The sequence below is a fragment of the Chionomys nivalis genome, chromosome 1 (assembly GCF_950005125.1).
Source record: "Chionomys nivalis chromosome 1, mChiNiv1.1, whole genome shotgun sequence".
Taxonomy (NCBI): domain Eukaryota; kingdom Metazoa; phylum Chordata; class Mammalia; order Rodentia; family Cricetidae; genus Chionomys; species Chionomys nivalis.
The window spans coordinates 96,288,721-96,315,537 of NC_080086.1; positions in this window are offsets into that span (position 1 = coordinate 96,288,721).

Consider the following 26,817-nt stretch of genomic DNA (forward strand, 5'->3'; position numbering starts at 1 on the left):
GCATCACCCCAAGTTTGTGGCCTACCAGCAAAGTTTCAGCGCATCTGTCTCCTGTGGCGGCTCCATGGCTTCTCCCTGACTCCATCTTCCTTCTCCCAGCATTCAGTTTAGTTTTACCCGCCTATCTAAGTTCTGCCCTATCAACAGGCCAAGACAGTTGCTTTATTCACCAATGGTATTCACAGCATACAGAGGGGAATCCTACATCAAAACATGATTGGATAGATTTTAGGTAAGCAACTAAATTGGCAGATTCAAATGGGCTGTAAGAATGTGGATGGTTTTCTAAGAATAGTGTGGATGACAGTTAAGCTGGGTGCGGTAGTGGTGGTCACAGAAACTAAAGAGTGAATAAGATAAAACAGAGCCCAGCTCTGCCTCTTCCTCTACTGCCTAATCATCAGCTGGGAAGTAAACCCAGCTCCCCAGCTACAAATGAAAGCCAGTTCAGTGAACATGAGTATCACCCTTGCAACAAGGCATGGAAGTAAAGTTGCATCTTCGATGGGGACAATTTTAGCCATGCTTTAGAACAGAACTTATGGCACTCCATAGATTACTATTGCCACTTTGCAAGCTCTCTGTGAATATCAAAGAGGTCAAGTCCAAGTTCAAAAGGGAAATAGTGATCTGGCTATTGGAAAACAGTCAGGGGAATAATCGTAATCAGCTAATGATTGCACAAAGCATCCGTATGAAAGAAGAGCACTTCAAAAAAAATCTGCAGGCCCTTGCATATTTCTCAGCTGTCTTTCCTATTTTCATTCTAAAACCAAGATGTAAGTGGAAAATGTTATTAGCATCTGGGTAAGGCCCCTTGCCAGTCTTGAAAACCGTCATCAATCACTGAGTTTCCCTCTCCCAGGTTCTGATGAAGAGTGACTCATCAACATGAAGCCATCCGAGAGGAAGCTGGACCCTGAATTCTCAGGCTTTCCTTGCTTCACAATTTATTTATTTATTTATTTATTTTTACTTTTGGAATGTAGGACGACTTTAAGGGAATGTGTATATGTTTATGAAAGAGAAGCGGGGCAAGCAAAATGTACTGTAACTGAGAAGTGATGTTTATGTTTAGGATTTCCTGTCCTTTGCAGTATGGGGTTTAGTTTTTAAGCACATTTTGCCCGAGGGGAAGGAGGCCTCGAGAGAGCTGCTGTGGCCCCTTCCCATGGCTTGTACTTTATCATATACTTGTAAGGACACTAGGTCACATACTCTCCTATTCTCTCCATCCCTAATAGTCTTAGTGGGAGGGGTAGTAAAGAGAAGTGGAAGAAGTGCTTGGGAACCAAGGAGGAGAAGGCTTAACTACTTCCCTTCCTCAGAAGGAACATTCCAACTTAATTCTTGGTCTGTCACAGCACATGTCAAGTAAATTTGACTTTAATTCATGTCAGCTGGTACTAAAGTTACTCTTTAAAAGAAAAAAAAAATCAGTCAACAAAATACCTAGGGAAGAAAAGATACTTTTTAGAAAATTCTTCAGTTTTGTCTTGAAGATGGTGGAAATGAGAAAACAAAATTTTTTGGCAATAAAATCCATTAAGAGCTAGTTTTCTCTTCCTCTTGGCTTTGTGTCTCTTTGAGGAAGAGTCAGACTTTCATCTGAATGCCATCAACTTTTCCCTAAACATATAGTGATTGATGAGTTTAATAGTCAATGGATGACCTTCTCTATACTCATATTCAGAAGGACAGAACTGTGTGGCTCAGTTTCCATACATGTGAGAAGACACCTCCTGTGCCTCTGTCAATAAGCCCATTGCATTGCTGGCCTCAGTCTTCTTTGGCTCAGGTGACCAGTCAGTGAATCCCTTAGCTTCCAGAGCTCACAGGCTGCTTCCTCTCCTTTGAGGAGGTAAGCGGTCTGACTTGCTCTCTGGGGTCAGCAGCTGCAGGAAGAATAAATGAAAACTCTCCTCCTTGTCATCAGGTTGCAGTCACTGCCAAAGAACAATTGATCCCTGACACTGCTAGCAGAGGGAAGAGGCTTTCCAAGGACATCAGAGGAAGTAGACTAGCCCAAATGATCAGCCTCCCCGGGGACGGGGAGTTGTCTAGCAGCAAACCGTAACAGGAGCAAGGATGCAAGCACAGCAGGCCCGAGGAAGAGCAGAATGTCCTGGTCCAGCCCAAAATGCATGGAGATAGCGGGAAGGTCTGGGAATCACTGGCAGATGCCTCTACACTTCTTAGTAGGCTTTTTTCTAAGCATGCTGCCTAAGTGTTAATAAAGCCAGACAAAGTCTGATTCCAACAAAGCCACTCGAGGCCAAGATGAAACATACTCACATACTCAGATAAACAATCACAGAGATGGGTAGTTGGCACTGATCTTTGATGGACAGTATTTCTAATTGGGAGTTCATGAAAGGACTCTGCAGAAAATGTGTCCAGACCTCATGCAAACTGACCTCATCCACATGGAAAACATAAGGCATTCAATGGTCAAATGAAAACCCATGGTTATTGACTCGGTTTACCAGCAAAAGATTCATCTTAGAAGATACCAAGTCACGTATTTAAAGCAAAAAGGAAGGTAGTCTCTGAAGGAGGGGTGGTGTGGGAGAATTGTTTGTATTCTGTCAATCATGTTTTAAATAAACACTGATTGGCCAGGCAGGAAGTATAGGTAGGACAACCAGATAGGAAGTAAAGGTGGTGCAATGAGAACAGGAGTATTCTGGGAAGAAAAAAGCTCTTCCTGAAGTCCTTCCCAGACACTGAAGAAGCAGGATGTGACCTACCCTGATGAAAAAGGTACTGAGCCATGTTGCTAACATATACTAGAATAATGGGTTAATATGAGTAATAAGAGCTAATAAGAAGCCTGAGCTAATGGGCCAATCAGCTTATAATATTATGGAGACCTCTGTGTGATTTTTCTTTGGGACTTACTGGCTGTGGGAACTGGGCAGGACATAAACCCCAACAAGCAGCCCTTCCTGCTACAGAGGGGACAGAACCCAACAGGAAGTAATGCTCAGAAAAATGACGGCAAAATCAGGCAGTATGTCAAAGTCCCTTCAATTGGAAGGAATTCACAAGTAATATTGGAGGATGGTTTACCTTCAGCACAATCAAAACAGAGAATAAGAGAAGGGAATTGAGAGCCAGATGAAAACTTCCTAAAAGCTTTCTTGTAATGAGAAGGGGGATGAGATATACCGACTTTAACTTGCTAGAAGGTTATGAATTTTATGTTTTCATATATTCGTGTTCCCTAGTAATTCTTTTTATTTAAAAGAATATTAAAAACAAGACTCCAAAGCAATTGTGATATAAGATTAACATAGTTTCTGAGACTTGAGTATATGAATAGCTTTGATGTTTTCTACAACTAAAAAAAACAAAATACAAAAAAAACCTCGAAAAAACAAAAGAATGTGCTTGCCAATGATATGGAAGCTATCTGGTAGATGACTCAATAACTTTTACTAAATATATACCTCTTGTATCCTTGCCAAATTTAAGATACAAGAGTAAGGAATTGGGAAGAAGTGATGGAGGAAGGTCATTGGTTAAATAATAAAGAAACTGCCTAGGCCCATTTATAGGCCAGCCCTTAGGTGGGTGGAGTAAACAGAACAAAATGCTGGGAGAAAGAAGCCGAGTCAGGAGTCGCCATGATTCTCCCACTCCAGACAGACGCAGGTTAAGATCCTTCCTGGTAAGCCAGCTCGTGGTACTACACAAAATATTAGAAATGGGTTAGATCAATATGTAAGAGCTAGCCAATAAGAGGCCGGAACTAATGGGCCAGGCAGTGATTAAAAGAATACAGTTTCCGTGTAATTATTTCGGGGCATAAGCTAGCCATGCGGGCGGGCGGCCGGGTGCCGGGGATGCAGCCCTGCCGCTCTTATTACAACAAAGAAGAAGGAAAAGGGAAAAAAGAAAGACAAGCAGAGATTTTGAGACCAAATCCCCAAAAGAAGCAATGACCTGGTGTACAGCTGTTTGAAGGGAGCAGAGCAAATCTCTATAAAAAACCAATCAATAGTGTTTTTAAGACAAAAATAGGTAATTTCAGTAGTAAATGTGGCTAATTTTCTACAAATAGTAACAAAGAAAGTGTTTAAGGTAACATAAAAGACAAAGAAATGAAGCAATGAGGAATCTGGAACTTTGTAGTTCTGTAAACTCTCAAGGTGTCTCTCACAAAAATCCTCAAGAGACACACTATTGTAGTGCGTGACTGTAGTTAGTGATATATTGGGTTCTTGATAATCACTAAAAGCGTAGATTTCATATGTTCTCAACAGTAGCAACAAGGGAAGTGTGGTAGTTTGGGTGGGTTTGCTGCTCAGGGGTGTTTTGCTGGGGTGTTTCTCAGTGTGATGGTGTTGAAGTGCCTGAAGGTTTAAGTGGTCGGGTCTAAGGAAAGAAGATTCTAACTGAGTTCATGGAGGCTCCATCCTCATGGATGGATTCACATTATCTTGGTAGTATTGAATCAACTGTAATAAAAGGAGAACCTGGCCCCTTCTTGGTCTTTTACTTCCAGTCTCAATTCTGAACTCATCTTCAGAGGCACCTGCCATTGATTAGCCATAAGGCATGCAGACCGAGTCAAGTTGATAGCATCACCACACACCTCCCGAACTGTGAGCTAAATTAACTTCCTATCCTATAAAATACTCAGGTCCAAATATTTTGTTATAGAAACACAAAATGGGCTAAAAGGGTAAATGTGAGCTAATACTATACATTAACTCAATTCTTTCAATCCACAATATATACATGGTTTAAACAATCTATTGCTTATGCAATATATACTTTTTATTTGTTAATTTAAAAGAAAAAAGGGGCAGAAGGTTGAGATGAAGAAAAGAGGAAGGAAGGAAGGAAGGAAGGAAGGAAGGAAGGAAGGAAGGAAGGAAGGAAGGAAGGAATTGCAGTATTCATAATCTCAAGGCTCTTATTAGAATTCCTAATGTTTGTCAATGAAAAGTGATGCATATGTTACAATGTAATTGAAACTTCTCCTGAATATCCAGTCTTACTTAGTGTGCAGACTTAAGTAGTTTTAATATTTTCATTTTCTTTATAATGTCTCAAGCTAAACTATTTCTCTGGGTGTTTCTTTACTAGCCACAATCTCTCAGGTGAGTGCTAACTATGTAGCTAGAATTCTAGTACTAGCATGTGGTTCCTCAGCTAAGTCAGGCAGTACACACGTGAAAAGATACAACCTGCTTTCTAGGGCTTACTCTACATGCTACATGGAAAACTCTTGGTCTTAGAAACACCTAGGTGGCTGAGAATGATTTAAGAGTTAGTGTGATATGAAATGTACTAAGCAACGCCAATATGAGAGGTGGCATTTTCCAGAAAAATTCACCAAGTACAGTTGTGAATGTGATCTCTCTTGAATGTTACATGGGATAGGGCATTTTACAGAGTTCAGCCACCCCAAACCTGAACACCTTAGCCTTCAGCTGGGCATTTCACATCTGGTTTGCATCTTCCCTCCAAGATTCTCTTCAGGTGGCTGGCTAGGGTTCATTTGGAACACAACTATTATTAGGGAATTATTTGGGAATTACTATTATTGGGTTCTCCATGGGGTCTCTGTAAAGTGTAGCTTGGAAGAGAATCTCATCAGGCACAGGCACAGGGGAGCCCATAAATCCACCTAACTGTCTCTGTTATTGAGGAGTCAAAATGAAAAAGGCAGACCTCTGGAGGAAAGAGGAATTTCCCCAAAATTCTGTTTTCCGTGTGTGTGTGTGTGTGTGTGTGTGTGTGCACGCAGATACATGAATGACTATTCACACATATGTAACAGAGAACAACTTTCACCTTGCTGAGCAATCTCTCCAGTTCACCCCTTTGCTTTTGATTCCTTAGCTTTTCTACCCCAATGTCAACATAAATAAAAAGCTTCCTTGTTCTTAAATTATATTCAACCTGTTACACTTCATAACTGAGTTTATATTGCCCATGTGGTGGTGGTAAAAGCATAGATTGTTTTGTATGTTCTTGGGAGATACATATTCTGAGAGGTTATTTTTTTAAAATTCAAATTTGATATAATTTAAGACACATGTAACCACTTAATTTACTCACCCTCTTTAGGTTCTCATTAGAAAACTAACTTTACTGTGTCTACAAAGATGTGATTTTTCAAAGTACTTTCTCAGTACAGTAACTCTGTTAGCTTCAGGATATTCTAAAGGGGAAGTAAGAAAGACAATCTTTCATTAGCTTTAATATGTGGGGAAACTGAGGACCACAAAGTTTGCTTGGAAGGCGAACAGCTGATGAGCAACTGGAACAACCCTTTAGGACCCTCAGACACGATGTGTTTTATTGAAATAAAGTTCCTTGTAAAAGAACTTCTAGAAAGGTTAGAGGTCATGTCATAGCAATGGAGCCTAAGAATGACTGGTCATTTCCACACAATAAAGAACTCAGGAGGTAGCCTTTGAATACCACCATTCTCACAAAAGTGAACACCGGTCTCTAAATGTTAATTTGGGTTGACTATATAGCAAAAAAGATGGAATATGATCGAGCCCACTCCCTCCAGCTAGTTGGGGTCATTAAAAAGAGGGTCCATCCTCTTTAGCATTTTTGTTTTGAAGGCAGTTTTGGGGTGAAAGAGTCCAGACAATAAACTTTCTAACATGAGATTTGGGCTGAGAGTGGCATCTCTACACTGGCTGGATACACCGAGAGGAGCGGGCCCACAGACACGGTCTCTAAGCCTCAGCTACCCCTTAGGTTCGACCACCAATGAAGTAAAGGGAATTTGAATACATGCATGTGCAAGCCTGATGTTTGCGCCTGTGCCAGGAACTTTCGTGGAGCTCAATCATTCACCATTCAGATCTGTCTGAGAAATAAATATTGCCAATAAACACCCTTGAAAGAGAAGGGACCTGAGAATCTAGAACAGAAAACCACACATCTTGTCAAAGGGTACACCCTTGTCAATGACCATGCTGGCCTTAGAAATTAATTCAGCCTTCATCTAAAGCTTGGTCATCATAATCTTTTTTTTTTTTTTTTTTTTTTTTTTTTTGTTAAGAGTGAATCAATGTTAGGTGACAGTAAGGGTAGAAGTCCTTCTGTGTGAAGACAATGGATTCAGAGTTAACTTTTTTTTTCTAGGTTGAGAGGGACATGAATGGATCTGAAAGGAATAAACAAATAATTACAAGGTAAGAGTAATATGAAAAAATGGTTTTAAAATACTTGTTTGTATAGCTATGTCAGATGTGAACATGGACTTTTATCTATTTCTCTGCTTAAGCACACTTCAGGCAGATTGTTAGATTTTATCCTGTTGGAGGCAAGGAGTCACTCTTTAGGGATAGACTTTCACGTATTTCCGTGTCTCTGTTCACTGCCATGGAGTTAAACATACAGTTCCCCTTTCTTGTTAAAAACTGCCAAAGGGAAAGGCATAAAGCACTTTCTCACTTTTTATTTGGAGATTATCTTGGGACTAAAGTGAAAGAACAATGAAGTGCACTTATTTCCAATTAGCTCTAGAGATAAGAGCCAGAACCCAGACTGATCTTCCACCCCAGAGAGACTGGATTAAATGAGTTCAGGTTTTATTATGTTATTCTCAGCCAAGAGTGTTCTTACTCATCTCTCCACCCCTTCTCCCTTCCCAGGGGATCTGTGTCAATGCCTTCAGGTATTCCAGTGATCTCAACAGAAGGAGGCTCATGTTATATAGATAACAGAGGATGGGAACACTGGTGAACAGCCATCAGTGGACTAGACTATCCTCTTCAACAAAGAATGGTCCAGCCTGAAATATCTACATTGTTCATTTAATACAAATGGCCTTCCTTTCTCACTGAGCGAGAGGGGGAGAAAAAAAAAACCAAAAAACCAGGAGTGAGTTCTTGGAATACAGTGACAGCAACAGATGTTCCAAATGATCAACATTCATCTCGATTACCTTCTAGATAGCCCAAAATAAAGTTGTCAGAGGAGGTGGCCAGGACAATACCAGACCCAATGTGTAATATGAATTTCACTGGGTGCACCTCAGTTTGACCCTTGATTAAGTTTCATGTGTCCCTGCAACACAATAAAATCTAAGTGGGCTAAATCACTTTACTTCAATACAGCTCATAGCTAGCCATGATGACCATTTACAATGTATTTGAGTTCCTGGGTAACAAGTTTCTATACAGTGAAAATCTTAAAAGATAAAGGCATTCTGACTAGTGAGCTCTCAGTTATAGCTTACTGCAGGAAATTAATAACTTCTCTGAGCAGATGTTCTGGCCACCAACTCTAAGAAATGATATTGTAATTAAACTGAAGATTACTCTCTTTGAGGAAAATAATCTCCTTAAAATTGTGTACTCCCTGGCTTTAATGAGAAAACTCGCTAGTTGACAGCTGAAGGCAAAAAGAACTAATTGTGGGGTCTCCGTCGGATTAGAAAGATGTTTCAGGGTTTACAGTCCGTCTGGATCTGGCCTGAGAGGTGTAGGGTGTAGGGAAACCTCTAACTACTCATGAGCATTAAACCTAAGTCTTAATGTATGAGGTTGGTTCATGGGCCCTTCTCAGCTATACCCTTTAAGAACCTGCTTGATGTCTGTTCCAAGAGCTAGGAGACTCTGGCCAAGCATCTCTGCTATCTAACAGCTCAGAATACTTTGGATACATTCTCTATAAACAAGCTCTTCTCATTGGCCCCTTTCTACCTTTACCTCTCTTACAAACACACACACACACATGAGAGAGAGAGAGAGAGAGAGAGAGAGAGAGAGAGAGAGAGAGAGAGAGAGAGAGAGAGAGAGAGAATTTAAGTCTAGACTCCACATATGAGAGAAAAACTGTATATTTTGGATATCTGACTTTTGGAATCTGGAATCAGGCTTGTTTTGTTTATATAATAGTCTCTACTTCCATTTTTTCTGCAGATGTCGTGATTTCATTCTTCTTTATGGTGGAGTAAAACCCTACTGTGTGTATATCCCATATTCCTTTATCTACGCCTCCATTGATGGGCACTGGAGCTGGTTCCTTTCTTAGCAACTGTGAATGGCACTGCAGGAAACAGGAATGTGTGAGGAATTCTGAAGTATGTTAACTCTGAGTCTTCCAAGTACCCACACAGAAGTTGGTGGGCTAGGTCATACCACAGCCCTAATTTTAACTTTTGAGGTTCCTCCAAACTTACTTCTATAGCAGCTGTACCGGTTGACACTCCTTCCAGCAATGAACAAGAGTTCCTCTCCCCCCATAGGTCAACCAACATTATTGTTAAATGTCTTCTCGACGATACCCGTTCTGACTGGGGAGAGGTGCAAACCAAAGACAGTTCTAGTTTTTATTTCCCTGCTAAGGATGTCGGAAACTTTTCATTGGCTATTCACATTTTAATAAGTTTCATTAATTCGGTGCAAATGTTCTGCCAGGCCAGTGAGCAAGCCCTTGGGTTAGGGCCAGCAACTGAGTGCATCCCCACAATTCACACCATGGGTGGGGCACACTGGGACGGGCCCGAGGCATCAGAGGCACAGGAAAGAGCTCCATGGTGGATGTTAGCACCTCTCCACATCTCTGTCCCTGACTTGGATTCCTCTACCAACTCTAAACTAGATTCCTTAGAGCTTACTGAGAAGACTTTCATCAATAGGGCTAAACTGCCCCAGGTGTCATATTCAGCAGTCCAAGAGGCAGCAGAGAGATACCGAATGGGTTTACACCTTGGGTTGGCTCTCCCTGTCCATCTCAGAAGACTGTCTCTGGTGGTCTTCTGGTGGGTTCTGGTCCCGAATGTGTTTCTGGGTAATATTTCAAAGATTTCAGGAAGTAGAGAGTAGAGCAGAGCTGGGGAGGGTGGAAGCAGGAGAGGTGGACTTTGCTTCGAGAATGGCAAGCAGGTCAGCAAGGTGAGGCATGCTGGATGCACAGGATGAGGATGGGAGTTACGTTAGAACATCAGATTAACCAGGCAGTGGTGGTATATGCCTTTCATCTCAGCCCTTGAGAGGCAAAAGGCTGGTGGATCTCTGTGAGTTTGATGCCAGCCTGGTCTACAGAGTGAGTTCCAGGGCAGCCACAAATATAGAGAAAACCTGTCTAGAAAAAGAAAAAGTCAGTTTAAGTAAGATAGGACAAAATGTTGATCTCCCAACAATTGGAGAGTTGTCTTGATATCACTTTGCTGAGACCCTTGACAGCACATCTCTTCTCTCGCCTTCCCACAGGTTGCCATCATGGTTGAAGCAGACATGCACACAGAACCCACCCTGTGACCTTTACACAGTGGTACTTGAGAGGATACCCTCAGCCTGCCCAGGGTGCTTTATTAGCTGAGTTCCATGTTGAGAAGGCACAGGAACAGGCCTCTGGCTAGTTACCAGAGCCAAGAAGCAGGTGAGATGAATGTGGATCATTGTGTCTCTGCTGCACTGCTGTGAGTTTTCATCACTTTCCCTAAAACTCAACTGACAGTGAACTGAGAAGGGAGTAATTATTAACATTTACAGGCAGGCCCACACCCAGATGAGGTGGCTGCTGTCATCTGAAGACTATTTCTTTTTTGTTTGTTTTATTTTTTTAATTAATTAATTTATTTATTAAAGATTTCTGCCTCCTCCCCGCCACCGCCTCCCATTTCCCTCCCCCTCCCCCAATCAACTCCCCTCCCTCAGCAGCCAGAAGAGCAGTCAGGGTTCCCTGCCCTGTGGGAAGTACAAGGACCTCCCACCTCCTTCCAGGTCTAGTAAGGTGAGCATCCAAACTGCCTAGGCTCCCACAAAGCCAGTACATGCAGTAGGATCAAAAACCCATTGCCATTGTTCTTGAGTTCGCAGCAGTCCTCATTGTCTGCTATGTTCAGCGAGTCCGGTTTTATCCCATGCTTTTTCAGACCCAGTCCAGCTGGCCTTGGTGAGTTCCCGATAGAACATCCCCATTGTCTCAGTGTGTGGGTGCACCCCTCGCGGTCCTGAGTTCCTTGCTCCTGCTCTCTCTCCTTCTGCTCCTCATTTGGACCTTAGGATTTCAGCCCAGTGTGAAGCCTATTTCTAAAGTAGTATTGGTGCCTATTGTTACCAGATCCGGACCCACATGGGGCCCTGGTACTCTCCCTAGGATAGAATCACTGGGAAGTTTTGTTAGAGAAGGGCAGACAAGAGTCTCATGGGAGGCCAATCAGTGGTACAGTGCAGATACAGAGAAACCAAGATGCTTAACTGACTCCTCCGATACAAAAGCAAGTTACTTTACTCAAAGCCACAGATCCCCCAACTTTAAATATGGACCAAAAACTTAATGTGCAAGGAAGTTATAAGAATTGGGTAAGATCACATATGTAAATGACACAATCTGCGGTCTGGCAAAAAAGTTCCCTGTGTGGATCCCCTGAGAATGTGCAAAAGGCACATGAGGACCTTCGGATAATCAATTCAGTTGAACACTTGATAGCCAAATAGAATGCCCAAACAGATCTGCCCAAGTCCTCTACACTCTGCCCACTCTTAAAGTTAAACAACTGCATCCCCCATTAGCATAGCATGGGTCCACTCATTCTTGTGCATCCCAAAGTCTTTAGCTTCTACCACAGTGTTTGTATCCAGTCAATTACAAAATGATAATTCAAATCAAGATTACTTTGCTTTTCTTCTTAAATGTCTCCTATCTATAAGGAAGACTTTTCTCATTGCTAGCTACCTGAGTTTAAAATTGTAAAGAGGAATGACATGTGATTCGATGAATATCCTTCTCAGTGGGTCTCTGATAGTTTCCAGTAACCCAGCCCGTGCCTAACATCTGGTACCTGACCCCTCCCCTACTTCCAGGAGGCAGTTTCCCCATCTTGATGACTCCTGTCTGGTCTTGCAAAATGTGCTTCCATCCCTTTTACAAGAACATGTTGAACCAACATTCCTGAAGATATCAACTCTCAGAAGTAAGGGAACAAATCGCGTTTAGCTCTGGCTATTTAATTGTTGTGGGTCACGGATAACTTTAGGAATGTCCTGCAGACTCTCAGTCCTCCATGGGGAAAGCTGCATCAACCTAGTACAGCTCTACATAAAATCTCCAGGTCTTTCAGGCTCTCCTAAAGCTTGCTGAGAGGCCTCCAGAATAAGAATGTTTTATGTAGGTTGAGAAACTGAAGCCTTGGATGTTTTAAAGATGACAGTGTGAGTAAACCTTCACTCTTTTTGATGGTTTTGCCACACTTGCCTACCACGTGAGCCCAAGAATTTCTTACTCATTTCCTCACAATAACAGCACAGGTCATGTCCCATTGGTATTATTATAACCACCTGCAATATATGGAGTCCACACCTACTTAACAACTTTGAAATTAAGTAGCAAAGTAGCTATTCTGGACATCCTGGTTCACAACTATTTACTCAGCCCATTACATGCTGAACAGAGGGAAATAGGTGGAGAAAGCAGCCGGGCAAAGAACCGCAAAAGCAATGCAAATGACTCCTCCAAGGGAGGCTCCAGAACAACCTGATGAGCCTTGAGTGACATAGTAGAAAAGGCAAGAAAAGTTTCTCTGTGCAGGGAGTGCCTTGCAATGTGATTGCTGGCACAGTCTGAGCATAAAGGGAGTAGGGCTTCTGTGCTTGGCTTACGAATATGAGGGTAGATACATGAATCACTGAAATGAAATGGGTAACACTACCATTAACACCGTAGCTGATATTCTGCCACATACATATATGTGGCAAACCCCTTTCTTACCCGAGATCTCAAGGCGCCTTGAATCATGATTAAAATATGCAGAAAGTTCTCTGAGTGTAAAACCACTGGATTGTGCTTTCTTTGGACAAGGCAAGTTAGTTTAACACTCCAAAAGGTTGCCTCTGAATCAGATGGCCTCAGTTCAGGCTCTAGCTAGATCGGCATTTACCAGTTGTTATTGCCCAGTGTTTAAGCAGAAATGTTCTAAAAAATTTTCAACAAATACATGCGAAGTGATATTTAGAAGTCATTTCAGCCTAATATACTACACACTGTTCCCATCTTTGAGATCGATTAGCTCTTCTTCTTCTCCTTCTCCTTCTCCTTCTCCTCCTTCTCCTTCTCCTTCTCCTCCTCCTCCTCCTCCTCCTCCTCCTCCTCCTCCTCCTCCCCCCCTCCTCCTCCTCCTTCTCCTCCTTCTTCTTCTTGTCCCTAAGACCAAATACCTCCCTGAAACAACTTGAGGAAGGGTGTCCTTTTAATTTTTTTTCAGGTTTCAGAAGGTTAAGTCTGTGTCCACTTAAGTCTGTGTGTTTGAATCATTTGTGAATTAGAACAGCATGAAGAAAGGAGCTGCTGTTCAAAGTAGAAAAAAAAAACATTGCAGAGAAAACAGGGGTGTTGGTGGTCAGCTGGATTTCTACCCCTGCCCCCTTTTCTTCCACCTGAACCTTCTAGCTCTGATGGTGTTAGCAGTATTCGGAATCAGTCTTCTTCCTGTCTCTTGATCCTCTCTGGAAATCGCCTTCATAGATGCAGTCAGAGGGGTACCTTTTGGATCATACAGTTGACTACAAACGCAATTGTCACTGAATATTAACTGTTATATTTGATTAAAAACAAATAAAAATAACTTCAAGGCTTGGAATGATCATGAAGTTCTTTATGAATCTCTAGACCCCAGTATTTTTGTAACAGCACACAGGTTGGGGTGACTGGACTAGTACTAGTCATTGTACATACCTATAAGTTAGCTGAAAAAGAGATGCAGGCTCTGCTTAAAATTATTACCTCTCTTTTGAAACTTTTCCCTCAAGAGCAAGGGAAAATTAACACTTATCTAGTATTGCATGGCAATCTCTTTTCAACCTGAGAAGAGGAGAAAGCATACAACATTCTGCTCACAGTTTTAAATTTAGCAAAATTGAATTGCAGTTTACCACTGGCAAGAGCTGGGCTATAGGACCCAGTGAAATTCACAGCTCATGTGTCCAAACAGAGGAGCCATGGATCTTCTTATCTTCATTCGGCATGGTATGGGGACTTGGCGGTAGTGGTACCCACACTCCCACAGTCTTTTTCCAAGTATCCCAGAGAATATTCTGATGCTAACTGTGCCCTGCATTCTTCTTCAGACCCCTTCCCAGTTTGACAAGCCCCAAGGAGGCAGCATATAAGCAACACAGGAAATGCAAGCCATCTGTACCAGAGCCTGGGAACACTTTCCCCAGTCCCCTTGCTGGTGTGGTCCTGGCATGGGGCTGGGCCTCTGGAGAAGAGAATGAGAGAAACAACTCCAGTGGAGAACATGGGATTCCACTTCCATTCATCTTCCTTATTTTGCAAACACCGCATTCTGCAAATCCCATGCCAGTAAAGCTCTTGGATCAGTCTTCAAATTCTTCTGGATCCTTCAGGGAGGAGATGTCAGGACTGGCCAAGAATCTAAGTGGAAACTGATGACAGAAGCTGACATTAATCAGCAACACAGTATGTTCTTCCCAGCAGGTTTCTTCCAATAAATCAAAGGCCAGCACATCCGAGGGGTGTTTAGTCCTGAGACAGCAACTGTTTGCTGTTCTCTTCTCTTGCTAAAGATGATGAATTTAATGCTTAATTGAATCCAACCCTGGAGGCCGTGGGAGTGTTTGCTGTAGGTGTGGGACGCACTTACTGCATAGAGTCACAGTTCCTTGTAGGTGCCCCGTGCGACACATGCTTCGCTTTTTACATCAGTGTTTCCTTGCCTAGTGATCAGAAACAGACCTGCTCACTCGAGTTGAAATTTGAGGCTGTTTTAGTGACCAAATAATTCCTTCTCTTTCCTATAAGAACTAGTTAAGACATATAAATACACGGATGTGTTAGTGTCTGTTTAAAATCCAGCAGAGACCAACAATCTTTACTATCAATAAGTGTGAAGGCAACAGCACTGGATTCAAAGTCCAGGAGAGTCCTGGATATGGAGCCAGATCTCCCGAAAGACCACCATGTCATTAACTACGTTTGTTTGGTTCTCTGAGGTCAGTGGAAATCTCTGTGATTTGTGATGAGGAGTACTGAAGAAACTGCGCGGGAAGGAAGATTTGGCATTGCATAGGTGCTGTGGACCATCTCTTTTTTTTCCTTTGGAGACCTTTTTGTTTTGTTCTGTATCCCGGTGTTTAATAGAGTTGTTAATTTCTTGATGTTTAGGGTTTGGGTTTTTTTTTTTTTCATTTGTCTTTTCAGTTCTTTGCATAGTCTAGACCAGTGATTCTCAGTCTTCCTAGTGCTAGAAGCTAGAAGCTAGACGCCAATCCACTGTCAGGTGTACAACTGGTGACCATTTTTTCGCATTCTTCTGGCTGCCTCTTCCTGATTGATGCTGTCCTTTGCTACACAGAAGGCTTTTAGTTTCTTGAGAGCCCATAATCAATTGATCATAACACCTGTGCCAGTGGCAAAGTTCAGAAAGCCTTTTCCGGTGCCTATGAGTTGAAGCATATTCAAATATTCCCCTCTAACAGATTCAGGCTTACAGGACTTTATGTTAGGGCCCTTAATCTGTGTGGCATTGAGTTCTGTGCAGGGTAAGGATCTTGTTTCATTCTTCTACATATAGTTATCCAGTTTGACCAGATCTGTTCGTTGAAGAATACATATGACTGGCAATTACTTTTAAAAACACTCAATATCTTTAGCCAATTGGGATATGCATATGAAAACTATATTGAAGTTTCATCTTGTACCAATCAGAATAGCTAAGATTAAAAAAAATAATAATAACAAAAATGCTGGTGTGAACATGCAGAATGGGAGCACTTATTCAGTGTTGGTGAGAATTCAAACTGGTAAAGCTTCTATGGCCATGAGTGTGGAGGCTTCTCAAAAAGTTAGGAATAAATCTGTCATAATGATAACTGATCTATACCATTCCTGGGCATATTCCCAAGGACTCTATCCTACTAGAGATACTTGCTCATCAATGTTTGCTTCTGTTCTATTCAAAATAGCCAAGAAACAGCCTGTCAATTGATTAATGGATAAAGAAAAGGGATAATATATACACAACGAAATGTCATTCTGCTATAAAGAAAAAGAACATTATAAAATTCTCAAGCAAATGAACGGAGATAAGAAAGGATCACTCTTAGTGAGGTGAGCTAGACTCACAAATATAAATGGCACATGTTCTCTATCATATGTGGATGGTAACTTTGAGACTTTAGACATGTGTGTTTAAATGGGGTGCAGAATGGGAAAGCAGGGCAGACGAGGAAGTATGGTGGTGGGTAACTAACACTTTAGACATTTGAGGAAGGCGTGTGCTAATCTACTACTGAAGGAGTTTCTTAAAATATGTGCACATACTTATATAAAAGGAGTTTAAGTGGATTTTCCTTATAATGGGGAGGGGGCATCGCCTCTCCCAGATAACCAGGCTCTCAAATAAAAAGTCCAATGCCATGTATAGATTACTTCTTTTGAGATGTTCGATGGGCTTCCATAGATTTCCTGCAAACATCACAGGCATTACAGTCATTACTCTTAGGTATACTCCAGAACTTGATGGCAAGAATCTATTGTTTAATACAATGCATGTTTGAATCACATGGCATAAAGAAATCAAGCTGGTGCTAACCTGACAGCTTCATCCCTCCTGGCTACCCTTCATCATACTGAAGGGTTCTGCTGATGCCACCAAAGAAGAAAAGCGGTCCTACCAAGCTGTGAATCTACAATAGTGATAGACCAGACAAAGTATGCCCATTGGTGCAGTAGTTGGCATGAATGTTATGGCAGTAACGAAGAGCTTTCTCAATGGATTTAAGAGCTGTTCCACATGACAGAACTCACACCTGATACCATTAAATCATCCAGAAACTCATGGATAATTAAGTTATGGGACATAAGAAAATACACTATGATTATTCTGGTAAATACTAATAATCCACCCCGTAAAGTTTTGTATTTGTACCCATAGATTAGTACAACTTTCAGTCCTCATCAGAGAAACTTTTTCTTGTAGTACATTACCATATGCATTACAGACACCTACAACTAATCAACATCCAGAAAATAAGAGTGTATGGAGCTTTAAATAGGACTTCTAAACCAACCCAAAGTACAAGAATTATCAAGATATATTTTAAGAGTCAGAGATAGTTTATATCTGCAGCAAAACAGTAGCTGATAAACAAGAAAAGACAGATTCATAGTGGCTGAGACTACATGCACAAGATGCCAGACAGAGAAAGTGTTCATGGTGTCCCATCCCTATCTGAGGAGTTATTGGCAATTAACAACTGTTGGTGGAGAAAGATCCCATTTTCTTTAGGAATACAGTCCCTGATAGACTGTCCATGCTCCAGTATATTGTTCTACACCCATGAACATACTGGTAGCCTTAGTGAACTCTGTAGATTTGAAAAGAGATCACAGGAAATTAAGAAGGAAAACCAGTGAGTTTGATAAGGGAGGGATTAGAGGGGGGTATGGATTTGATCAGAGCATATTATAGACATGCATAAGATCCTCAATCAATTAAAAATCTCAACAAACGTGCTTTGGAAACCAAGAGTGAGATTAGTGTAATTTATATCGGCAATAAAGCATGCACTGAAGAACACAGAAAATGGGAGGAATTCATGGAGTAGGAAGTTTTTAATGTGAGAATGAGAAAAACCAAACCCTGGGGTCTCAACAACATTCAATCCAAAACTCTCCATGAAAATTCATATCTTGGTGCAGATCAGTTGTTTCCAAGGCAAGAGTCATAACAGACCCATACTGTGCCCATGATTATGGAAAAAAGTATGGAAGTAATTCAACTACTGAGAACAAATAACTACTCCAGAATCAGTTCTTAGATAAGTAAGGGAACAATGTTCTTTGGGTGTAAATGATAATTTATTATCAATTGGCTACACATGGTTGTACAAGATAAACGTGGCCATGCTAATATCAGCCCAACTTTTTCGCTTCTCTTCCCCAAAATGTCTTCTATTGATAAGAAAAAGAATATGTTGTTTTCTACTCTTAATGACTATCAGCATAATTAACACAATCAAAATTACCCATGTTTGCATTTTTTTAAAAAAAAAAAAACTAATATATCTATCATGAAATCTCAGTCTTACGCTTATCCTGGCATGTGAAAGGCAATTATTATACCCTAATTCTCATAAGAGCAACTGATGTTTAGGGAGGAAATGTTCAAGGTGACATAGATACTTGTTAGTGGCAGGTCAACACTGGAGCTGGCTTTTCTGTCTCCTATCAAAGCCACCTGTACCTATCCTTTTAATTGTCTCTTCACTGGAGCTTAAGAAGGATGTAAAATTATCTATATTGCCCAATACAGTTCTATGAAGCATCAATGTTAAGAATTTCATCTTCAACATCCCATAATAAGCACTAAATAAATAAGACAGCATCTATAGACTAGAGTCATGACCTCTGAAATTTATTTGTCATGACTTTGGATGCACTGGTACTTCTTCCATTTACTTTCTTCTATAAGACCCAGGGGTAAAGAACGTTTGAACACAATAGTTAGGGCTTGATTAGATTCAGGCCACTTAGAAGTTGTGTAACTTTAGACAAAGTTGCCTCTAGCCAGGATCTCAACTATATAAACTAAGCCAATTCACCTAGGTAGAGCTATGTGATGGTGAGAAAAACTAGTGTGTGCTTCAAATATACTTTTTCACATTTTCCCCAGATTGCAGGTCCTGATTTCTTCTTCACTCAATATCCACTGTTCTTTATAATATTATTCTACTTTATTTCTGGTAAAATATTTTACTATTTCCATTTATAGTCATATTTGTCTCTCCCCTTCAAACCATACACTCAATTGAGTAGGAAATTGATGTAACATTGATTGCTCCTCAACAACACAAGAAAACACTTATGCACCAAACTGAGCTGCAAAGTTCACAGTGTTTTCAATGCTAATAGTACCACAATCAAGTGCAGTGCCCCTTCTCTCTGATCAGCTCATTGGCAGCTCTTTGGCTTTTCTACAGATGCTACTTATTGATCTTCTGTGTCCAAAGTGCAAATTGTAAAGTTAAGCATCTCATACTAGTCAGGTCTTCTGATAGGCAGACAATATAATAGAGATAACACAAAGATACTCTCTGCTCTCCACAGGCTCACAATCTGGAACTAAAATTCTTATTATATTATGATTATAGAGTTCAAACACAACAACGCTGCTAACTTCATATGGTTTTCTATATAGTACAAGTCATTTTATTATCTTTTATCAAGTTTTTCATAACTGTTGCAATGGAAATCCTCATCCTCAAAAGTAACACATGCTTTCATGACTGCATCTAGTTAAGTTCTGCATTCGTTACCATTGACAGATATAACCAAAATCCTGGTTCAAGGCTTCCCTTATACTAAATGTGACAATGCTTAATATGTCCTCATTGATTCATGAAGGTTAAAATGTCCATGGCTTCATGGCTCCTGAAGTTGTATGAATCATGAATATTAAGGATTGCAGGATGAAGAGCTCTGCATTCCAAATTATCCTTTAACAAAGGTGGGATACTACTGGTACAGGGGAGTTCCCTCACACTATATCATCAGCATCCTTCCATTTTCTAGTTAATTCTCTGTGTTGTTCTAAACATCCAATCCTCAAAGCCTCTAAAATCCAATTCAAGTGGATTGACTGCTGGTTACAAGATTGTCATCAAAATATGTGATAATTTCCAGTTGTGCTGTCAACCCTCACATTGTGCAATTTAAAAAGAACATAGAACATGACCAAAATGGACTGTGTTTGTTGCACTTTCAAAGGACATGCTCAAGGACATTGTGAAATGGTGGTACAAGTCATATCTTGAGAAATATGTTAATGCTTTGCTCAAAATTCTAACTCTCCTCTGATCTGAACTATTTCCGGCTCAGAGCATCCCCTCTCTAAAATACATCTGTAGGAGCTTGACTTCTTCATCCTGCCTTACACTGGACCAGTATATAAGACACTGAACCTTAGTCATATCTCCACAAATAGATGGCCCTTAGAAGGAAGAGTTGACTCCTGGAACTAATATAGAGGAAGTCTTAAAAGATGGGACTGCCCCCAGCAGGAATGGGAGAAACTTATACTTTCTCAAAAGATAATTGAACTTGAAGGAGGGCCATAAGAAACAATCTGGAGGCTGTATAGGTGTCCTCAAAATAGCAGCTCATAGATTTACTTATGAGTCATGTGAGTTAGTGCAGCAAGTTTTTGTAGTAGGGAATGGGAATGCCAAGTGAATAAACAGGGTCACATGTACTATTAAGCTAGATTTCAGGGTGAGGCTCAAATTCATTCCCTTCCCTTTCTTCTTCTCTTCTTCCTCCTCTTCTTCCTCCTCCTCTTCCCACAAACTATCAGAGGTGGAATTATGATCGTAGCTGTGACAAATTGAAAAATGCAAAAATTTAGGTGGAAAAGGCTAAGAAGGAGCATTCAAGGATGATGTCAGAATTAGGGAAATAGAGATAGTATAGTTGTCAGAGAGAATCAGAGACATTTCTAGAAACAAGGCCTGCTGAGCCAAAGGGAAATTAAATGAGTATGCTGATGTTTATTTTCCCAGCTTTTCATAGGAAATTGAAGATGGTTTTGTGAAAGACAAGTAGGGAAAAGGTGAACCTCCACCATTATCCTCTCATAGCTTTGATTCAAAACATTTGTTTTCAAATATACTAAATATTTGATATCTATCTGTTAAAATTTGTACGGCGGTTTTTTCACAAATTATTTGAAGAAAATGCCTTGAAGACATGGAGCTATGCCAAAAAATAAAAAAAGAAGAAAAAGAAGAAGAAAAAATATCTAGCACAAGACTCACTGCTGGAATTTTAGGGACTATCAGTGAGGTTCGTCCTCACCAAATCACCCCCTCCCGACATTTCTATCCAATCTTTCTATTCTAGATGGCAAGGATTTGGCTCTGGGTCTACAGAAAAGGAAAAAAAAAAAAGATGCTCCAAGGGCTGACTTTAAAATATCTTGGATACATGTCCATGATTAGTTTGCCTCTTCCTTTTTGTGGAAAAGGGACAGCAGAAAAGCTGTAGGTAAATCTCTTTTCTGACTTGAAAGAGGCTCATAAATAATCCTGGATGAGGTGAGGCTAGTATTGACAAAGGCTAAGCACATGGCCACCTCCAAATAACTGAGGAAAGTGCTTACTGACAGAGTTCCTGGACAATCTGAAGATCCATATCCAACCTAGGGCAGAGAAGAGAGGTCATGGACAGTCTGAAGTTCTATATCCAACCTGGGGCAGAGAGAAAGCTTCTTCTTGCTCTCTATCACCTGCAGGGAGCAGGATCCATGATGGCCTGGGGGTCCTAGAGTTCAGCACAATGAAGTTTCAAATCTGTGTTGTTCTTGGAGACATGAAAGAAAAGGTGCAGGGATCCAGAGGACACCTCTGGCTGAGTAAAATCCACATGACTGTCTGTGCCAGAGGGAAGAAAATAAATATGAGTGAGTGGTGTGGACAAAATGCAGAAGTGTCCAATTCCTACAGCTAGAAGAATCGTGAGACATAGTTCATTCCATTCCCACACTTGGTGAGACCTTTTAACCTCAGGACCACTCCAGGAGGACAGAAGAAGGAAGGAGACAGTGTGGCTTTAACAGCTTCTTATGTCCTGTTACCACTGCAGGGTGGTTTGGCCCACAGACTAGAAGAGCCAGTGGCAGCTTACCCAGCACAGAACTCACAGACTGATCACCAAAGCCCATCTGAAAGAAAGTAAGGCATGAAGAAAATGGATGGCAAGGAGGGAAAGCAGAGATGAAAAGACAGTCTACAAATGACCCACATCAGAGCACTGGACTGAGCTCTGAAGATCCAGTTGAAGAGTGGAAGGAGTGAAAATATGAGCAAGGAATCCAAGACCATGAGGGGGTCATCCACTGAGACAGTTTGCTTGAGCTAATGGGAGCTCACCAACTCCAACTGGACTGGGAATGAACAAGCATGGGAATAACCAAGCCCCTCTGAAAGGGGGCTGACAGCTGGTGCAGACTGAGTGGCCACTGATGGTGACACTGGGATGTGTCTCTACGCCATATACTGGCTTCATGGGACCCTATTCTTTTTGGATGTAAACCTTGCTCAACCTAGATGTAGTAGGGAGGGCCTTGGACTTTTCACAGGGAGGGGTGCATGGTATTCCCTTAGGGTTGGAGGGGTGGGGGGTCTGTGGAGGGAGAGGGAGGGACTTGGAGGAGGGGACGGAATGGAAATTTGGATTGGTATTTTCTTTAAGTAATAATAAAAAAGAAAGAAAAAAAGAAAAGACAGCCTACAGTGTGCAGGGGAAAGCACAGATGTCATATACCCTGCTTCTCTCGGCCTCTTCTCATCAGTAGCTAGGAAAAGCTACCACCTGCACAGTTCAGACCTTTAAACCAACTTTTACATCACATTCTTGACAATCAGCAGGCTATTATCAATCAGGGCCACACCGAGAAGTAGAAAAAAGTCCACTGCCCATTTGCTCAACTGCAAATACAAAGGAAGAGACTGTGCTTCACAGCTCAAAGTGCCCAGGGATCAGCTGAAGAAAGAGACTCATCCTGAGTTGCTGTGGCAAGAACGTTGGAGGAAAATGCCAAAGAGACAGGCGGTGAAGGGAGAGGAGGTGTGAAGGAAAGAAAACATCCACCCGCAGGCACAGCCACCACACCATCGTGTTTCACTTAGGCTGCGTCCTGGACTGGGAAGAATGAGGAGATAAACAACTCCCACATAGGCTGACTAAGGGCTCCTGGACCTTAGTCTTGGGGAGGGGAACCACAGTCTGATTTGCGCTGAGACCGTCCAAAGGATGGAATGAAGCAAGATGTTGATGGAGCCATCAGTCGGGGTCAGAGAGGGGAAAATGAAGCTTGAGGTGCTGCAACTTCTGGGCAGGTGGTGGGAGCAACAGTGCTGATATCTCCTCTTCACAGTCAGTCCTGGCAACTCTGACCAGACCCCTTGAGCATCACATTGCTGAGTGAGTCACTGTCTGCACCATTTCTTTCTGTATATCTAACCTGCCTGGGGGAAAGGGAACATGGCTTGGATTCAAGCCCTCCCCAAGGTGTGAGCTGGGCACAGTGAACCCCCAAAGCACTATGCGTTTGGCAGCTGACTATCCACGAAGATCTAGCTATGAAAACCCCAGTTGCGCTATAACCCCTCAGAGAGCAAGCCATTCATTAATCAAGTCTTTGCTTTCCTTCACGTATGAAGTATTATTCAGTACACATTCTTGCATCGCAGGCACCTTGCTTGACATTGGAAGGGCCCAGATTTGAAGGTCTCAGCCTTCTAGGAGATCATGGCCTGGTGGGGCAGATGGCTAAGCCAACAAGTGATTTCAATTTAGTGTGATTACTGTTATCATACTAGGACTCTCCAACACTAGGTAGAGCTGTATTGAAGCAAGATGGAAGGTGGGTGGTGGGTGGGAGAGGGGTTTGAGCAATCCAGGAATTGCCTAATGAGGCCACAAACCAGTAGGGGTAAGACTCCACCTCCCAATTTACTCCTAGTATTCAGTGAGTAGCCTTTGTCTCCATAGCCCAGGACAGTTAATATTGCCCCAGTCATGACCCCTGCACTTACCATGGATTAAACAACTTTGATAGACCTTAGATCTAGGAACTAAAAAATAGCTTTGTTCTTTTTTTAACTTAATTTTTCAATTTATTGTGATTGTCTATGAAGTGTGTATATGCCTGTGTGATGTACACATACCATGTATTATGTGTATATGCATGTGTGGTGTGTACATATCATGTATTGTGTGTATAGTATGTGTATGTGTGTGTGGTGTATACATACTATGTATTGTGTGTATGGTATGTGTTATCTGTATGGTGCATACATACCATGGCATATGTGGAGATTGCCCCTTTCACCAGGATGGCATCTAGGCATTGAGTTCAGGTTAGTAAGTTTGAAAGTACTCTTACCTACTGAGCCATCTCACGAGTTCAGAAGTAACTCTTTTCATACTTGTCTTCATGAGCTGAATTAGCCATACCCCTACAACAAGGTGGGGGTAGCTTTTATGACATGGAAGTTCCTGCCAAGGAAGACAAGTGGCAGAAGCAAGCCTGGTCCGACGCAAGGCTCTATCTCTGGATTCACATCTTTTCTTCTTCACTTGCCTTGAACCTTTCTACTTTGGAAGAGTACACCAGAGATAAGAAGATTCTGGACGTAAGCACCCGGAGGACTGACCGCCAGGCAGACCTACGTTAAATTGTGTGATGTAAGATGAGCCTCTTCAGCATCCAATCCATTTCTAGTAAAAACAGAGCTGGTAGAAATACCTGCCTTGGATGGTGGGTTTTTCTTTTCTGTTTTTGTTTTGTCTTGTCTTACAAACAATAAATGAAGACACAGGTCTGGCAGATCCATTCCATAAAAATGAGTTTCTTTTCTTTTATATGTGGTTTTTCTCTTCCAAAATATTTGCAATTCTAGGAATGGAGCTTCTTTAAAAAACAAACAAATATAACTTTTCTTAAAGGGAAGGAGTAACTCAACCCCAGAAATTGAGTGTGAGCCTGAATTTGAGGAAGCTCCCATAACAAGAGGATGCATTTCTTCTGCCTTTGGCTGACAGAGTTGGAGGTTAGAGCTTGATACTTACCTCCTTCCATCACTTCTGTGGTTTTACGTGTACTTAAAACTATCGTGTGCTTTTTCACACACGTGTGTAACATTTCTCCACAGTCCCTTGCACTTTGTGCTGAGAAGGTAGCTTCTCCCTGGTGGTCTCTGCTGAGTGAGAGCAGAGCAGGAAGCTGAGTAGGCTGTTGCAAACTCTAAAGAGTAGAAACGTGATCGGCAGGGACCTCCTTTGTTCCTGAGGTCCTGTGTACCCTCTGCATATGTGTGAGCAGCTCAACAGAAGTCAGGTGTGCTGCTACCTTGGTACCTAACATAGTCCTCTCCAGTCCTGGACTTTAAGTCTGGTACTCAGTTCAAAATCTTACTTTTCTCATTACTCCTTAATGAAACCTTGTACGTGATTCAAATTCTCACCTTCCCCAACACCATTACTGAAACCTGGTACCCAGTTCATCCAATTCAAATGCTCACCTTCCTCATCACTCTTAATGAAGCCTGATTCTTGATTCAAATGCTCACCTTCCTCCTCGCTCCTTACTGAAGCCTGGTCCCCAGTTCAAATGCTCATCTTCTCCATCACTCTTCCTGAAGTCTGGTACCTAGTTCAAAGGATTTTTTTAGAGTTGTTCTGATGCCCTGTCTACAAGCTATCCTCTTTCCCTTTGAACTTGTTACAGTCCTGTCTCTGAAAAATCTCAAAGACAAAGATTATGTGCTCCAAGACATTATTGATTTCAGTATCTATATATAATATTCTAGATATCTCTCACCTAAAAGAAGCCACAGAGAAGAGCTTGGATAGGAGTATGAGTCTACACTAAAGTATGTTCTCATTCTTCTGTTTATTGAGGAAGATAAATAGATCTTCCTCAAATCTCTCAAACAGTAATTCTCAGACTGTAGATCTCATCCCCTTTGGGGGTCAAATGACCCTTTCACAGAAGTTGCTTAAGACAATTGGGAAATACAATATATTTACATTATGATTCATAACAGTAGGAAAATTACAGTTGTAAAGTAGCAACAAAAATTTTAGGGTTGGTGGCCACCACATGAGGAAATGTATTAAAGGGTTGCAACATTAGGAAGGTTTAAAACTACTACTCTATAACAGAGTTTTGTAAATAAAAGTTTCGGTTGAGCCATTTTTAGCCAACAAATTTAACCCTCCTCCTTGTGGAAGAATGACATCCTTTTACATGAAAAGGGTGCTGACTTCATCTATCACCAAAAGCCCTACTTCCTATTTTCTCTGTCCTTCACAATCCACCCAATCTCCACACTGGATGTGCCCTGTGTTTTGGGAATGTATGATAGTACCAGGTCAGGTCCAGGGAATATCAGGAGGGACAAGAACGTGAGCACTGAACCGCAGGAAATTCAAGTTTCTCCACAGCACAAGCAGGTGCCAAGGATGACTTGTTAGAAGCTGATGAAAGAAATCTGCCAAATCCAGCCATTCGTGGATCATCTGCTTCTCAAAACCCTTCCTTCTTTCAAAGACTCAACTTAGAAAGTGAGTACTATTGAGAGCAATGTGTCCTCCCAAAAACCACTAGTTGAAGCTTTAGCTTTCACACAATGGCACTGGGGAGGGGCTCTGGGAGGTAAGTAGAGACAAGGTTATGAGTGCAGTGCAGAAATCCTTGATTAGATTAGTATTCATCTAAGAAGAGGTCACAACTCTCTTCACCAGTGATGAAGATACAATGAGAAGGCAGCTGTCTGAGAGAAGGGTCCAAGTTCTGATTCATCAGCTCCAAGTTCTTGAACTCCCAAGGCTCTAAACTATCAGATATAATTTGTGACTTCATGAGTCTGCAGCATTTTCTAATGAAAACTGATTATGACATTGAGGAAGACATAATGTCAGTAGATTCCTCTCTTCAAATTGCTCAGTGGTCACTTAGAAGCACACTCATCCTGGTGGAGGACCTTGAGCTTGGCTACAGAGCCCCGGATCTTGGCTTCTGTACTCCTCTCCTATAAACAGCCATCTTTTCATGTGTTCTGCCACTGCTTTTATCCAAGAGCATTGACCCTGGACAACTATAATATAGCTTCTTAAACCTACCATCCAAAACTTGAAACAATCTAGTGAAGTGAGCATCATGACCCTCACTATGCAGAAGTCGAGGCCTAGAGGAGTTACATCTCCATTATATCATGGCAGGAAGATGCTAGACTAAGTTGGAATATAAATGTAAATTCGTCTTTTTATCTATTTCTCTTTATAATTTTTGAAAAAGAGTCT